This window comes from Aristolochia californica, unplaced genomic scaffold (genome assembly GCF_029961685.1).
Source record: "Aristolochia californica isolate CCGP_79_NKW_82.1479 unplaced genomic scaffold, dmAriCali1.0.hap1 SCAF_5, whole genome shotgun sequence".
Classification (NCBI taxonomy): Eukaryota; Viridiplantae; Streptophyta; class Magnoliopsida; order Piperales; family Aristolochiaceae; genus Aristolochia; species Aristolochia californica.
Window position 1 is genome coordinate 27,466,946 of NW_027182214.1, and position 17,765 is coordinate 27,484,710.

Below are 17,765 nucleotides of genomic sequence, written 5' to 3' on the forward strand. Positions count from 1 at the left end.
GAGAGTGTCTGTAATTTTTAGGAATTGTAAGTTGTTTTTAGTTTTTGTATCTCAGGTTTTGCAATCATCGGAAAAAATTGGTGGCAGAGGATTTTAAACTGAGTGTTGAATTGCAATCCATAAGTCATTTCATACAAAAATATAGCCCGTTACGCATGATAAATCACTTTACAATCATCTATGATTGTTAGATCAAATTTTTGAAAATGGGCAAAATAATGACTTGTTATACTCGGGTAAATATCCCACCGCACGTTCACTCGAGAATTTAATGAGCGTTTGTTATTCTCTTTGAAAGCTTTGGATCCATAGGTCATTTGAATCTTTAACATGTTTAAAGCATGCATATCTATTTTTAAAACATGTGTAGAAAAAATTCCTTCATGTAAAATTCCAAGCGTAATAGGGTTGGACTAATGGAATTTCCCAAACTTAGATAACAAAACTTTTGTGTTCATTTGTGGTCTGTGAATAGATATTTTCTATTTACATTAGTTATTATTTTTAATTTTTTCCACACATCAACTGTAAAATTTTATTTTGTTATGATCTTTTTTGCCTTTTTTGTTTACGGGATAAAGGGGGAGCAAAAACTCAAAGTTCTGATTTAAGAAAAAAGTGTACATCAAAAATGGAAATGCAGAATGCACAAATGTAGAGAGAGATATTTCCAAAGAGTGTCTACATGTTGTTGTGATCGTATGCACTCTTTCATTTTTATATCTAAGGTTTTGCAATCGTCGGGAAACAGGGGAGGCGGGCGATTTTTAACTGAGTGTTGTATTCAAATCAATAAGTCATTTCTTACAAAAATATAGCCCATTATGCCTGACAAATCACTTTACAATCATCTATGATTGTTAGCTCAACTTTTTGAATATGGGAAAAATAATGGCTTGTTTGACTCTGGTAAATATCCCACCGCACGTTCACTAGAGAATTTAACGAGCATTCGTTATTCTCATTAAAAGCTTTGGACCCATAGGTCATTTGAATCATTAACATGTTTCTGGCATGCATATCCATTTTTAAAACATGTGTAAAAAAATCTCCTTCATGAAAAATTCCAAGCTTAATAGGGTTGGGCTAATGGATTTTCCCAAACTTGGATAATGAAACTTTTGTGTTCATTTGTGGTGTGTGAATAGGCATTTTTTATTTACATTAGTTATTATTTAAAATATTTTCCACACGTCGACTATAAAATTTTTATTTTTTTGTGATCTTTTTTGCCTTTTTTGTTTACGGGATGAAGGGGGAGCAAAAAGTCAAAGTTCTGGTTTAAGAAAAAAGTGTACATCTATAATGGAAATGCACAATGCACAAATGTAGAGAGAGATATATCCAAAGAGTGTCTGTATGTTTTAGGGATCGTATGAACTCTTTCATTTTTATATCTAAGGTTTTGCAATCGTCGGGAAACGGGGGAGGCGGGCAATTTTTAACTGAGTGTTGACTTCAAATCCATAAGTCATTTCTTACAAAAATATAGCCCGTTACGCATGACAAATCACTTTACAATCATCTATGATTGTTAGCTCAACTTTTTGAATATGGGCAAAATAATGGATTGTTTGACTCAGGCAAATATCCCACCGCACGTTCACTTGAGGATTTAATGAGCGTTTGTTATTCTCTTTAAAAGCTTTGGATCCATAGGTCATTTGAATCTTTAACATGTTTCTGGCATGCATATCCATTTTTAAAACATGTGTAGAAAAAATCTCCTTCATGTAAAACTCCAAGATATTAGTTTTGAACTAGTGGAATTTTCCAAACTTGGATAACAAAACTTTTGTCTTCATTTGTTGTGTGTGAATAAATTTTCTTCATTTACATTTTTTATTGTTTTAAACTTTGCCGTACATCAAATATGAAATTTTCTTTTTGCTGTTATCTATTTACCTTTTTTGTTTACGGGATGAAGGGAGAGCAAAAAACTCGAAGTTTTAATTTAAGAAAAATGTGTACATCTAAAACGGAAATGCACAATGCACATATCTATAGAGAGATAATTCCAAAGAGTGTCTATAATTTTTAGGGATTGTAAGCACCTTTTCTTTTTTATATCTCAGGTTTTGCAATCGTCGGGAAAAATGGGTTGCGGAGGATTTTTAACTGAGTGTTGAATTGTAATCCAGAAGTTATTTCATACAAAAATATAGCCGGTTACGCATGATAAATCACATAACAATCATCTATGATTAATTATGTCAGCTTTTTGCAAATGAGCAAAATAATGGCATGTTTGACTTGGCTAAATATCCCACTCCAAGTTCACTTGAGAATTTAATGAGCGTTTGTAATTCTCTTTAAAAGCTTTGCATCCGTAGCTCATTTGCATCTTTAACATGTTTCAAACATGCATATCCATTTTTAAAACATGTGTGGATGAAATCTCTATCTTGCAAAATTCCAAGCTATTAGGGTTAAACTAGTGGAATTTCCCAAAATTGGATAACAAAACTTTTGTGTTCATTTGTGTTGGGTAAATAAATTTTCTTTATTTATATTTGTTATTGTTTTAAATTTTTTGCATACATCAACTATATAATTTTCATTTTGTTGTAAGCTTTTTGCCTTGTTTGTTTTCGGGATGAAGGGAGAGTGAAAAGTCAAAGTTTTGATTTAAGAAAAAAGTGTACATCTAAAATGGAAAAGAAAAATGCACAATTGTAGGGAGAGATAATTCCAAAGTGTGTCCGTAATTTTTAGGGATTGTAAACTCTTTTTAGTTTTTATATCTCAGGTTTTGCAATCGTCGGGAAAAATTGGTGGCTGACGATTTTTAACTGAGTGTTGAATTGCAATCCATAAGTCATTTCATACAAAACTATAGCCCGTTACACATGATAAATTACTTTACAATCATCTATGATTGTTAGATCAAATTTTTGAAAATGGGTAAAAAAATGACTTGTTAGACTCGGGTAAATATCCCACCCACGTTCACATGAGAATTTAATGAACGTTTGTTATTCTCTTTAAAAGCTTTGGATCCATAGGTCATTTGAATCCATAACTTGTTTCAAGCCTGCATATCCATTTTTAAAACAAGTGTTGAAAAAATCTCCTTCATGTAAAATTCCAAGCTTAATAGGGTTGGACTAATGGAATTTCCTAAACTTGGATAACAAAACTTTTGTGTTCATTTGTGGTGTGTGAATAGATATTTTTATTTACATTAGTTATTATTTTAAATATTTTCCACACATAAACTATAAAATTTTTATTTTGTTGTGATCTTTTTTGCCTTTTTTGTTTACGGGATGAAGGGGGAGAGAAAACTCAAAGTTCTGATTTAAGAAAAAAGTTTACATCTAAAATGGTAATGCACAATGCACAAATGTAGAGAGAGATATTTCCAAAGAGTGTCTGTATGTTTTAGGGATCGTATGCACCCTTTCGTTTTTATATCTAAGGTTTTGCAATCGTCGGAAAACGGGGGATGCGGGCGATTTTTAACTGAGTGTTGACTTCAAATCCATAAGTCATTCTTACAAAAATATAGCCCGTTACGCATGACAAATCACTTTACAATCATCTATGATTGTTAGCTCAACTTTTTGAATATGGGAAAAATAATGGCTTGTTTGACTCGGGCAAATGTCCCACCGCACGTTCACTTGACAATTTAATGAGCGTTTGTTATTCTCTTTAAAAGCTTTGGATCCATTGGTCATTTGAATCTTTAACATGTTTTTGGCATGCATATCCATTTTTAAAACATGTGTAGAAAAAATCTCCTTCATGTAAAACTCCAAGATATTAGTTTTGGACTAGTGGAATTTCCCAAAACTTGGATAACAAAACTTTTGTGTTCGTTTGTTGTGTGTGAATACATTTTCTTCATTTACTTTTTTTATTGTTTTAAACTTTTTCGTACATCAAATATGAAATTTTCTTTTTGCTGTGATCTATTTGCCTTTTTTGTTAACGGGATGAAGGGAGAGCGAAAAACTCGAAGTTTTGATTTAAGAAAAATGTGTACATCTAAACGGAAATGCACAATGCACACATGTAGGGAGAGATAATTCCAAAGAGTGTCTGTAATTTTTAGGGTTTGTACACACCTTTTCGTTTTTATATCTCAGGTTTTGCAATCGTAGGGAAAAATGGGTTGCAGAAGATTTTTAACTGAGTGTTGATTTGCAATCCATAAGTCATTTCATACAAAAATATAGCCCGCTACGCATGATAGATCACATTACATTCATCTATGATTAATTATGTCAGCTTTTTGCAAATGGACAAAATAATGGCATGTTTGACTCGGGTAAATATCCCACCGCAAGTTCACTTGAGAATTTTATGAGCGTTTGCTATTCTCTTTAAAAGCTTTGCATCCATAGCTCATTTGCATCTTTAACATGTTTCAAAGATGCATATCCATTTTTAAAACATGTGTCGATGACATCTCTTTCTTGCAAAATTCCAAGCTATTAGGGTTAAACTAGTGGAATTTCCCAAAATTGCATAACAAAGCTTTTGTGTTCAATTGTGTTGGGTGAATAAATTTTCTTTATTTATATTTGTTATTGTTTTAAATTTTTTGCATACATCAACTATAAAATTTTCATTTTGTTGTAAGCTTTTTGCCTTGTTTGTTTTCGGGATGAAGGGAGAGCGAAAAGTCAAAGTTTTGATTTAAGAAAAAAGTGTACTTCTAAAATGGAAAACAACAATGCACAATTGTAGGGAGAGATAATTCCAAAGAGTGTCTGTAATTTTTAGGGATTGTAAGCTCTTTTTAGTTTTTATATCTCAGGTTTTGCAATCGTCGTTAAAAATTTGTGGCAGAGGATTTTTAACTGAGTGTTGAATTGCAATCCATAAGTCATTTCATACAAAAATATAGCCCGTTACGCATGATAAATCACTTTACAATCATCTATGATTGTAAGATCAAATTTTTGAAAATGGGCAAAATAATGACTTGTTAGACTCGAGTAAATATCCCACCGCACGTTCACTTGAGAATTTAATGAGCGTTTGATATTCTCTTCAAAAGCTTTGGATCCATTGGTCTTTTGAATCTTTAACCTGTTTCAAGCATGCATATCCATTTTTAAAACATGTGTAGAAAAAATCTCCTTCATGTAAAATTCCAACCTTAATTGGGTTGGACTAATGGAATTTCCCAAACTTGGATAACAATACTTTTGTATTCATTTGTGGTGTGTGAATAGAAATTTTTTATTTACATTATTTATTATTTTAAATATTTTCCACACATCAACTATAAATTTTTTATTTTTTTGTGATCTTTTTTGCCTTTTTTGTTTACGGGATGAAGGGGGAGCGAAAACTCAAAGTTCTGATTTAAGAAAAATGTGTACATCTAAAATGGAAATGCACAATGCACATATGTAGAGAGAGATATTTCCAAAGAGTGTCTGTATGTTTTAGGGATCGTATGCACTCTTTCATTTTTATATCTAAGGTTTTGCAATCGTCGGGAAATGGGGGAGGCGGGTGATTTTTAACTGAGTGTTGACTTAAGATCGATAAGTCATTTCTTACAAAAATGTAGCCCGTTACGCATGACAAAGCACTTTACAATCATCTATGATTGTTAGCTCAACTTTTTGAATAAGGGCAAAATAATGGCTTGTTTGACTCGGGCAAACATCCCACCGCACGTACACTTGAAAATTTTAGGAGCGTTTGTTATTCTCTTTAAAAGCTTTGGATTCATAGGTCATTTGAATCTTTAACATGTTTCTGGCATGCATATTCATTTTTAAAACATGTGTAGAAAAAATCTCCTTCATGTAAAATTCCAAGATATTTGTTTTGGACTAGTGGAATTTCCCAAACTTGGATAACTAAACTTTTGTGTTCGTTTGTGTGTGAATTAATTTTCTTCATTTTGTTTTTTTATTGTTTTAAATTTTTTCCATACATCAACTATGAAATTTTCATTTTGCTGTGATCTATTTGCCTTTTTTGTTCACGGGATGAAGGGAGAGCGAAAAACTCAAAGTTTTGAATTAAGAAAAATGTGTACATCTAAAAACGGAAATGCACAACGCACATATGTAGAAAGAGATAATTCCAAAGAGTGTCTGTAATTTTTAGGGATTGTAAGCACCTTTTTCATTTTTATATCTCAGGTTTTGCAATCGTAAGGAAAAATGGGTTGCAAAGGATTTTTAACTGAGTGTTGAATTGCAATCCATAAGTCATTTCATACAAAAATATAGCCCGTTACGCATGATAAATCACATTACAATCATCTATGATTAATTATGTCAGCTTTTTGCCAATGGACAAAATAATGGCATGTTTGACTCGGGTAAATATCCCACCTCAAGTTCATTTGAGAATTTAATGAGCGTTTATTATCCTCTTTAAAAGCTTTGCATCGATAGCACATTTGCCTCTTTAACATGTTTCAAAGATGCATATCCATTTTTAAAACATGTGTCGATGAAATCTCTTACTTGCAAAATTCCAAGCTATTAGGGTTAAACTAGTGGAATTTCTCAAATTTGCATAACAAAACTTTTGTGTTCATTTGTGTTGGGTGAATGAATTTTCTTTATTTATATTTTTTATTGTTTTAAAGTTTTTGCATACATCAACTATAAAATTTTCATTTTGTTGTAAGCTTTTTGCCTTGTTTGTTTTCGGGATGAAGGGAGAGCGAAAAGTCAAAGTTTTGATTTAAGAAAAAAGTGTACATCTAAAATGGAAAAGCACAATGCACAATTGTAGGGAGAGATAATTCCAAAGAGTTTCTATAATTTTTAGGGATTGTAAGCTCTTTTTAGTTTTTATACCTCAGGTTTTGCAATCGTCGGGAAAAATTGGTAGCAGAGGATTTTTAACTGAGTGTTGAATTGCAATCCATAAGTCATTTCATACAAAAATATGGCCCATTACACATGGTAAATCACTTTACAATCATCTATGATTGTTAGATCAAAGTTTTGAAAATGGGCAAAATAATGAGTTGTTAGACTTGGGTAAATATCTCACCGCACATTCACGAGAGAATTTAATGAGCGTTTGTTATTTTATTTAAAAGCATTGGATCCATAGGTCATTTGAATTTTTAACATGTTTCAAGCATGCATATCCATTTTTAAAACATGTGTAGAAAAAATTCCTTCATGTAAAATTCCAAGCTTAATAGGGTTGGACTAATGGAATTTCCCAAACTTGGATAACAAAACTTTTGTGTTCATTTGTGGTGTGTGAATAGATATTTTTTATTTACATTAGTTATTATTTTTAATTTTTTCCACACATCAACTGTAAAATTTTATTTTGTTATGATCTTTTTTGCCTTTTTCGTGTACGGGATGAAGGGGGAGCGAAAACTCAAAGTTTTGATTTAAGAAAAAAGTGCACATAAAAAATGGAAATGTAGAATGCACAAATGTAGAGAGAGATATTTCCAAAGAGTGTCTATATGTTGTTGGGATCGTATGCACTCTTTCATTTTTATATCTAAGGTTTTGCAATCGTCGGGAAACAGGGGACGCGGGTGATTTTTAACTGAGTGTTGTATTCAAATCAATAAGTCATTTCTTACAAAAATATAGCCCATTATGCCTGACAAATCACTTTACAATCATCTATGATTGTTAGCTCAACTTTTTGAATATGGGAAAAATAATGGCTTGTTTGACTCTGGTAAATATCCCACCGCACGTTCACTAGAGAATTTAACGAGCATTCGTTATTCTCATTAAAAGCTTTGGACCCATAGGTCATTTGAATCTTTAACATGTTTCTGGCATGCATATCCATTTTTAAAACATGTGTAAAAAAATCTCCTTCATGTAAAATTCCAAGATATTAGTTTTGGACTAGTGGAATTTCCCAAACTTGGATAACAAAACTTTTGTGTTCATTTGTGGTGTGTTAATAAATTTTCTTCATTTTCTTTTTTTATTGTTTCAAAATTTTTCCGTACATCAACTATGAAATTTTCATTTTGCTGTGATCTATTTGCCTTTTTTGTTTACGGGATGAAGGGAGAGCGAAAAACTCGAAGTTTTGATTTAAGAAAAATGTGTACATCTACAACGGAAATGCATAATGCACATATGTAGAGAGAGATAATTCCAAAGAGTGTCTGTAATTTTTAGGGATTGTAAGCACCATTTCGTTTTATATCTCAGGTTTTGCAATCGTAGGGAGAAATGGGTTGAGGTGGATTTTTAACTGAGTGTTGAATTGCAGTCTATAAGTCATTTCATACAAAAAGATAGCCCTTTACGCATGACAAATCACATTAAAATCATCTATGATTAATTATGTCGGATTTTTGAAAATTGGCAAAATAATGGCATGTTTGACTGGGGTAAATATCCCACCCCAAGTTCACTTGAGAATTTAATGAGCGTTTGTTATTCTCTTTAAAAGCTTTGCATCCATAGCTCATTTGCATCTTTAACATGTTTCAAACATGCATATCCATTTTTAAGACATGTGTGGATAAAATCTCTTTCTTGCAAAATTCCAAGCTATTATGGTTAAACTAGTGGAATTTCTCAAAATTGTATAACAAAACTTTTTTGTTCATTTATGTTGGGTGAATAATTTTTTTTTATTTATATTTTTTATCTTTTTAAGTTTTTTCCATACATCAACTATAAAATTTTCATTGTGTTGTAAACTTTTTGCCTTGTTTGTTTTCGGGATGAAGGGAGAGTGAAAAGTCAAAGTTTTGATTTAAGAAAAAAGTGTACATCTAAAATGGAAAAGCACAATGCACAATTGTAGGGAGAGATAATTCCAAAGTGTGTCTGTAATTTTTAGGGATTGTATGCTCTTTTTAGTTTTTTTATCTCAGGTTTTTCAAACGTCGGGAAAAATTGGTGGCAGACGATTTTTAACTGAGTGTTGAATTGCAATCCATAAGTCATTTCATACAAAAATCTAGCCCGTTACGCATGATAAATCACTTTACAATCCTTTATGATTGTTAGATCAAATTTTTGAAAATAGGTAAAAAAATGACTTGTTAGACTCGGGTAAATATCCCACCCACGTTCACTTGAGAATTTAATGAGCGTTTGTTATTCTCTTTAAAAGCTTTGGATCCATAGGTCATTTGAATCCATAACTTGTTTCAAGCCTGCATATCCATTTTTCAAACATGTGTAGAAAAAATCTCCTTCAAGTAAAATTCCAAGCTTAATAGGGTTGGACTAATGGAATTTCCAAAACTTGGATAACAAAACTTTTGTGTTCATTTGTGGTGTGTGAATAGATATTTTTATTTACATTAGTTATTATTTTAAATATTTTCCACACATAAACTATAAAATTTTTATTTTGTTGTGATCTTTTTGGCCTTTTTTGTTTACGGGATGAAAGGGGAGAGAAAACTCAAAGTTTTTATTTAAGAAAAAAGTTTACATCTAAAATGGAAATGCACAATGCACAAATGTAGAGACAGATATTTCCAAACATTGTGTGTATGTTTTAGGGATCGTATGTACTCTTTCGTTTTTATATCTAAGGTTTTGCAAGTCGGGAAACGGGGGAGGCGGGCGATTTTTAACTGAGTGTTGACTTCAAATCCATAAGTCATTTCTGACAAAAATATATCCCATTACGCATGATAAATCACTTTACAATCATCTATGATTGTTAGCTCAACTTTTTGAATATAGGCAAAATAATGGCTTGTTTGACTCGGGCAAATATCCCACCGCATGTTCACTTGAGAATTTAAGGAGAGCTTGTTATTCTCTTTAGAAGCTTTGGATCCATAGGTCATTTGAATCTTTAACATGTTTTTGGCATGCATATCCATTTTTAAAACTTGTGTAGAAAAAATCTCCTTTATGTAAAACTCCAAGATATTAGTTTTGGACTAGTGGAATTTCCCAAACTTGGATAACAAAACTTTTGTGTTCATTTGTGGTGTGTGAATAAATTTTCTTCATTTACTTTTTTTATTGTTTTAAACTTTTTCTATACATCAACTATGAAATTTTCATTTTGCTATGATCTATTTGCCTTTTTTGTTTACCGGATGAAGCGAGAGCGTAAAACTCGAAGTTTTGATTTAAGAAAAATGTGTACATCTAAAACGGAAATGCACAATGCACATATGTAGAGAGAGATAATTCCGAAGAGTGTCTATAATTTTTCGGGATTGTAAGCACCTTTTCGTTTTTATATCTCAGGTTTTGCAATCGTCAGGAAAAATGGGTTGCAGAGGATTTTTAACTGAATGTTGAATTGCAATCCATAAGTCATTTCAGACAAACATATAGTCAGTTACTCACGATAAATCACATTACAATCATCTATGATTAATTATGTCAGCTTTTTGCAAATGGGCAAAATAATGGCATGTTTGACTCGGGTAAATATCCCACCTCAAGTTCACTTGAGAATTTAATGAGCGTTTGTTATTCTCTTTAAAAGCTTTGCATCCATAGTTCATTTGCATATTTAACATGTTTCAAACATGCATATCCATTTTTAAAACATGTGTGGACGAAATCTTTTTCTTGCAAAATTCCAAGCTATTAGGGTTAAACTAGTGGAATTTCACAAAATTGGATAAGAAAATTTTTGTGTTCATTTGTGTTGGGTGAATAAATTTTTTTGATTTATATTTTTTATAGTTTTAAATTTTTTCCATACATCAACTATAAAATTTTCATTTTGTTGTAAGTTTTTTGCCTTGTTTGTTTTCGGGATGAAGGGAGAGCGAAAAAATCGAAGTTTTGATTTAAGAAAAATGTGTACATTTAAAACGGAAATGCACAATGCACATATGTAGAGAGAGATAATTTCAAAGAGTGTCTGTATTTTTAGGGATGCTAAGCACCTTTTCATTTTTATATCTCAGGTTTTGCAATCGTAGTGAAAAATGGGTTGCGGAGGATTTTTAACTGAGTGTTGAATTGCAATCCATAAGTCATTTCATACAAAAATATAGCCCTTTAAGCATGATAAATCACATTAAAATCATCTATGATTAATTATGTCAAGTTTTTGCAAATGGGCAAAATAATGGCATGTTTGACTCGGGAAAATATCCCACGCCAAGTTCACTTGAGAATTTTATGAGCATTTGTTATTCTCTTTAAAAGCTTTGCATCCATAGCTCATTTGCATCTTTAACATGTTTCAAACATGCATATCCATTTTTAAGACATGTGTCGATGAAATCTCTTTCTTGCAAAATTCCAAGTTATTAGGGTTAAACTAGTGGAAAGTCCCAAAATTGGATAACAAAACCTTTCTGTTCATTTGTATTGGGTGAATAAATTTTCTTTATTTATATTTTTTATCTTTTTAAATTTTTTCCATACATCAACTATAAAATTTTCATTTTGTTGTAAGCTTTTTGCATTGTTTGTTTTTGGAATGAAGGGAGAGGGAAATGTCAAAGTTTTAATTTAAAAAAAAAGTGTACATCTAAAATGGAAAAGCACAATGCACAATTGTAGGGAGAGATAATTCCAAAGAGTGTCTGTAATATTTAGGAATTGTAAGCTCATTTTAGTTTTTATATCTCAGGTTTTGCATTCGTCGGGAAAAATTGGTGGCAGAGGATTTTTAACTAAGTGTGGATTTGCAATCCATAAGTCATTTCATACAAAAATATAGCCTGTTACGCATGATAAATCACTTTACAATCATCTATAATTGTTAGATTAAATTTTTGAAACTGGGCAAAACATTGACATGTTAGACTCAGGTAAATATCCCACCGCACGTTCACTTGAGAATTTAATGAGCGTTTGTTATTCTCTTTAAAAGCTTTCGATCCAAAGGTCATTTGAATCTTTAACATGTTTCAAGCATGCATATCCATTTTTAAAACATGTGTAAAAAAAATCTCCTTCATGTAAAATTCCAAGCTTAATAGGGTTGGGCTAATGGATTTTCCCAAACTTGGATAATGAAACTTTTGTGTTCATTTGTGGTGTGTGAATATGCATTTTTTATTTACATTAGTTATTATTTAAAATATTTTCCACACGTCAACTATAAAGTTTTTATTTTTTTGTGATCTTTTTTGCCTTTTTTGTTTACGGGATGAAGGGGGAGCGAAAAGTCAAAGTTCTGGTTTAAGAAAAAAGTGTACATCTATAATGGAAATGCACAATGCACAAATGTAGAGACAGATATTTCCAAACATTGTGTGTATGTTTTAGGGATCGTATGTACTCTTTCGTTTTTATATCTAAGGTTTTGCAAGTCGGGAAACGGGGGAGGCGGGCGATTTTTAACTGAGTGTTGACTTCAAATCCATACGTCATTTCTTACAAAAATATATCCCATTACGCATGATAAATCACTTTACAATCATCTATGATTGTTAGCTCAACTTTTTGAATATAGGCAAAATAATGGCTTGTTTGACTCGGGCAAATATCCCACCGCATGTTCACTTGAGAATTTAAGGAGAGCTTGTTATTCTCTTTAGAAGCTTTGGATCCATAGGTCATTTGAATCTTTAACATGTTTTTGGCATGCATATCCATTTTTAAAACTTGTGTAGGAAAAATCTCCTTTATGTAAAACTCCAAGATATTAGTTTTGGACTAGTGGAATTTCCCAAACTTGGATAACAAAACTTTTGTGTTCATTTGTGGTGTGTGAATAAATTTTCTTCATTTACTTTTTTTATTGTTTTAAACTTTTTCTATACATCAACTATGAAATTTTCATTTTGCTATGATCTATTTGCCTTTTTTGTTTACCGGATGAAGCGAGAGCGTAAAACTCGAAGTTTTGATTTAAGAAAAATGTGTACATCTAAAACGGAAATGCACAATGCACATATGTAGAGAGAGATAATTCCGAAGAGTGTCTATAATTTTTCGGGATTGTAAGCACCTTTTCGTTTTTATATCTCAGGTTTTGCAATCGTCAGGAAAAATGGGTTGCAGAGGATTTTTAACTGAATATTGAATTGCAATCCATAAGTCATTTCAGACAAACATATAGTCAGTTACTCACGATAAATCACATTACAATCATCTATGATTAATTATGTCAGCTTTTTGCAAATGGGCAAAATAATGGCATGTTTGACTCGGGTAAATATCCCACCTCAAGTTCACTTGAGAATTTAATGAGCGTTTGTTATTCTCTTTAAAAGCTTTGCATCCATAGTTCATTTGCATATTTAACATGTTTCAAACATGCATATCCATTTTTAAAACATGTGTGGACGAAATCTTTTTCTTGCAAAATTCCAAGCTATTAGGGTTAAACTAGTGGAATTTCACAAAATTGGATAAGAAAATTTTTGTGTTCATTTGTGTTGGGTGAATAAATTTTTTTGATTTATATTTTTTATAGTTTTAAATTTTTTCCATACATCAACTATAAAATTTTCATTTTGTTGTAAGTTTTTTGCCTTGTTTGTTTTCGGGATGAAGGGAGAGCGAAAAAATCGAAGTTTTGATTTAAGAAAAATGTGTACATTTAAAACGGAAATGCACAATGCACATATGTAGAGAGAGATAATTTCAAAGAGTGTCTGTATTTTTAGGGATTCTAAGCACCTTTTCATTTTTATATCTCAGGTTTTGCAATCGTAGTGAAAAATGGGTTGCGGAGGATTTTTAACTGAGTGTTGAATTGCAATCCAGAAGTCATTTCATACAAAAATATAGCTCTTTAAGCATGATAAATCACATTAAAATCATCTATGATTAATTATGTCAGCTTTTTGCAAATGGGCAAAATAATGGCATGTTTGACTCGGGAAAATATCCCACGCCAAGTTCACTTGAGAATTTTATGAGCATTTGTTATTCTCTTTAAAAGCTTTGCATCCATAGCTCATTTGCATCTTTAACATGTTTCAAACATGCATATCCATTTTTAAGACATGTGTCGATGAAATCTCTTTCTTGCAAAATTCCAAGTTATTAGGGTTAAACTAGTGGAAAGTCCCAAAATTGGATAACAAAACCTTTCTGTTCATTTGTATTGGGTGAATAAATTTTCTTTATTTATATTTTTTATCTTTTTAAATTTTTTCCATACATCAACTATAAAATTTTCATTTTGTTGTAAGCTTTTTGCATTGTTTGTTTTTGGAATGAAGGGAGAGGGAAAAGTCAAAGTTTTAATTTAAGAAAAAAGTGTACATCTAAAATGGAAAAGCACAATGCACAATTGTAGGGAGAGATAATTCCAAAGAGTGTCTGTAATATTTAGGAATTGTAAGCTCATTTTAGTTTTTATATCTCAGGTTTTGCATTCGTCGGGAAAAATTGGTGGCAGAGGATTTTTAACTAAGTGTGGATTTGCAATCCATAAGTCATTTCATACAAAAATATAGCCTGTTACGCATGATAAATCACTTTACAATCATCTATAATTGTTAGATTAAATTTTTGAAACTGGGCAAAACATTGACATGTTAGACTCAGGTAAATATCCCACCGCACGTTCACTTGAGAATTTAATGAGCGTTTGTTATTCTCTTTAAAAGCTTTCGATCCAAAGGTCATTTGAATCTTTAACATGTTTCAAGCATGCATATCCATTTTTAAAACATGTGTAAAAAAAATCTCCTTCATGTAAAATTCCAAGCTTAATAGGGTTGGGCTAATGGATTTTCCCAAACTTGGATAATGAAACTTTTGTGTTCATTTGTGGTGTGTGAATAGGCATTTTTTATTTACATTAGTTATTATTTAAAATATTTTCCACACGTCAACTATAAAATTTTTATTTTTTTGTGATCTTTTTTGCCTTTTTTGTTTACGGGATGAAGGGGGAGCGAAAAGTCAAAGTTCTGGTTTAAGAAAAAAGTGTACATCTATAATGGAAATGCAAAATGCACAAATGTAGAGAGAGATATATCCAAAGAGTGTCTGTATGTTTTAGGGATCGTATGAACTCTTTCATTTTTATATCTAAGGTTTTGCAATCGTCGGGAAACGGGGGAGGCGGGTGATTTTTAACTGAGTGTTGACTTCAAATCCATAAGTTATTTCTTACAAAAATATATCCCGTTACGCATGACAAATCACTTTACAATCATCTATGATTGTTACCTCGACTTTTTGGATATGGGCAAAATAATGGATTGGTTGACTCGAGCAAATATCCCACCGCACGTTCACTTGAGAATTTAATGAGCGTTTGTTATTCTCTTTTAAAGCTTTGGATCCATAGGTCATTTGAATCTTTAACATGTTTCTGGCATGCATATCCATTTTTAAAACATGTGAAGAAAAAATCTCCTTCATGTAAAATTCCAAGATATTAGTTTTGGACTAGTGGAATTTTCCAAACTTGGATAACAAAACTTTTGTGTTCATTTGTGGTGTGTGAATAAATTTTCTTCATTCACTTTTTTTATTATTTTAAACTTTCTCCGTACATCAACTATGAAATTTTCATTTTGCTGTGATCTCTTTGCCTTTTTTATTTACGGGATGAAGGGAGAGCAAAAAACTCGAAGTTTTAATTTAAGAAAAATGTGTACATCTAAAATGGAAATGCACAATGCACATATCTATAGAGAGATAATTCCAAAGAGTGTCTGTAATTTTTAGGGATTTTAAGCACCTTTTCTTTTTTATATCTCAGGTTTTGCAATCGTCGGAAAAATGGGTTGCGGAGGATTTTTAACTAAGTGTTGAATTGCAATCCAGAAGTAATTTCATACAAAAATATAGCCGGTTACACATGATAAATCACATAACAATCATCTATTGTTAATTATGTCAGCTTTTTGCAAATGGGCAAAATAATGGCATGTTTGACTTGGCTAAATATCCCACGCCAAGTTCACTTGAGAATTTAATGAGCGTTTGTAATTCTCTTTAAAAGCTTTGCATCCATAGCGCATTTGCATCTTTAACATGTTTCAAACATGCATATCCATTTTTAAAACATGTGTGGATGAAATCTCTATCTTGCAAAATTCCAAGCTATTAGGGTTAAACTAGTGGAATTTCCCAAAATTGGATAACAAAACTTTTGTGTTCATTTGTGTTGGGTGAATAAATTTTCTTTATTTATATTTGTTATTGTTTTAAATTTTTTGCATACATCAACTATAAAATTTTCATTTTGTTGTAAGCTTTTTGCCTTGTTTGTTTTCGGGATGAAGGGAGAGTGAAAAGTCAAAGTTTTGATTTAAGAAAAAAGTGTACATCTAAAATGGAAAAGCACAATGCACAATTTTAGGGAGAGATAATTCCAAAGTGTGTCTGTAATTTGTAGGGATTGTAAGCTCTTTTTAGTTTTTATATCTCAGGTTTTGCAATCGTCGGGAAAAATTGGTGGCAGACGATTTTTAACTGAGTGTTGAATTGCAATCTGTAAATCACTTCATACAAAAATATAGCCCGTTACGCATGATAAATCACTTTACAATCATCTATGATTGTTGGTTCAAATTTTTGAAAATGCGCAAAATAATGACTTGTTAGGCTCGGGTAAATATACCACCGCACGTTCATTTGAGAATTTAATGAGCGTTTGTTATTCTCTGTAGAAGCTTTGGATCCATAGGTCATTTGAATCTTTAACATGTTTCTTGCATGCATATCCAGTTTTAAAACATGTGTAGAAAAAATCTCCTTTATGTAAAACTCCAAGATATTAGTTTTGGACTAATGGAATTTCCCAAATTTGGATAACAAAACTTTTGTGTTCATTTGTGGTGTGTGAATAAATTTTCTTCATTTACTTTTTTTATTGTTTTAAACTTTTTCCGTACAACAACTATGAAATTTTCATTTTGCTATGATATATTTGCCTTTTTTGTTTACAGGATGAAGCGAGAGCGTAAAACTCGAAGTTTTTATTTAAGAAAAAAGTGTACATCTAAAACGGAAATGCACAATGCACATATGTAGAGAGAGATAATTCCAAAGAGTGTCTGTAATTTTTAGGGATTGTAAGCACCTTTTCGTTTTTATATCTCAGGTTTTGCAATCGTCGGGAAAAATGGGTTGCAGAGGATTTTTAACTGAATGTTGAATTGCAATCCATAAGTCATTTCATACAAAAAAATAGCCCGTTACTCATGATAAATCACATTACAATCATCTATGATTAATTATGTCAGCTATTTGCAAATGGGCAAAATATTGGCATGTTTGACTAGGGTAAATATCCCACGCCAAGTTCACTTGAGAATTTCATGAGCATTTGTTATTCTCTTTAAAAGCTTTGCATCCATAGCTCATTTGCATCTTTAACATGTTTCAAACATGCATATCCATTTTTAAAACATGTGTGGACGGAATCTCTTTCTTGCAAAATTCCAAGCTATTAGGGTTAAACTAGTGGAATTTCACAAAATTGGATAACAAAACTTATGTGTTCATTTGTGTTGGGTGAATAAATTTTTTTGATTTATATTTTTATTGTTTTAAATTTTTTCCATACATCAACTATAAAATTTTCATTTTGTTGTAAGCTTTTCGTCTTGTTTGTTTTCGTGATGAATGGAGAGCGAAAAGTCAAAGTTCTGATTTAAGAAAAATGTGTACATCTAAAATGGAAAAGCACAATGCACAATTTTAGGGAGAGATAATTCCAAAGAGTGTCTGTAATATTTAGGGATTGTAAGCTCATTTTAGTTTTTATATCTCAGGTTTTGCATTCGTCGGGAAAAATTGGTGGCAGAGGATTTTTAACTAAGTGTGGTTTTGCAATCCATAAGTCATTTCATACAAAAATATAGCTCGTTACGCATGATAAATCACTTTACAATCATCTATGATTGTTAGATCAAATTTTTGAAAATGGGCAAAATAATGACTTGTTAGACTCGGGTAAATATCCCACCACAC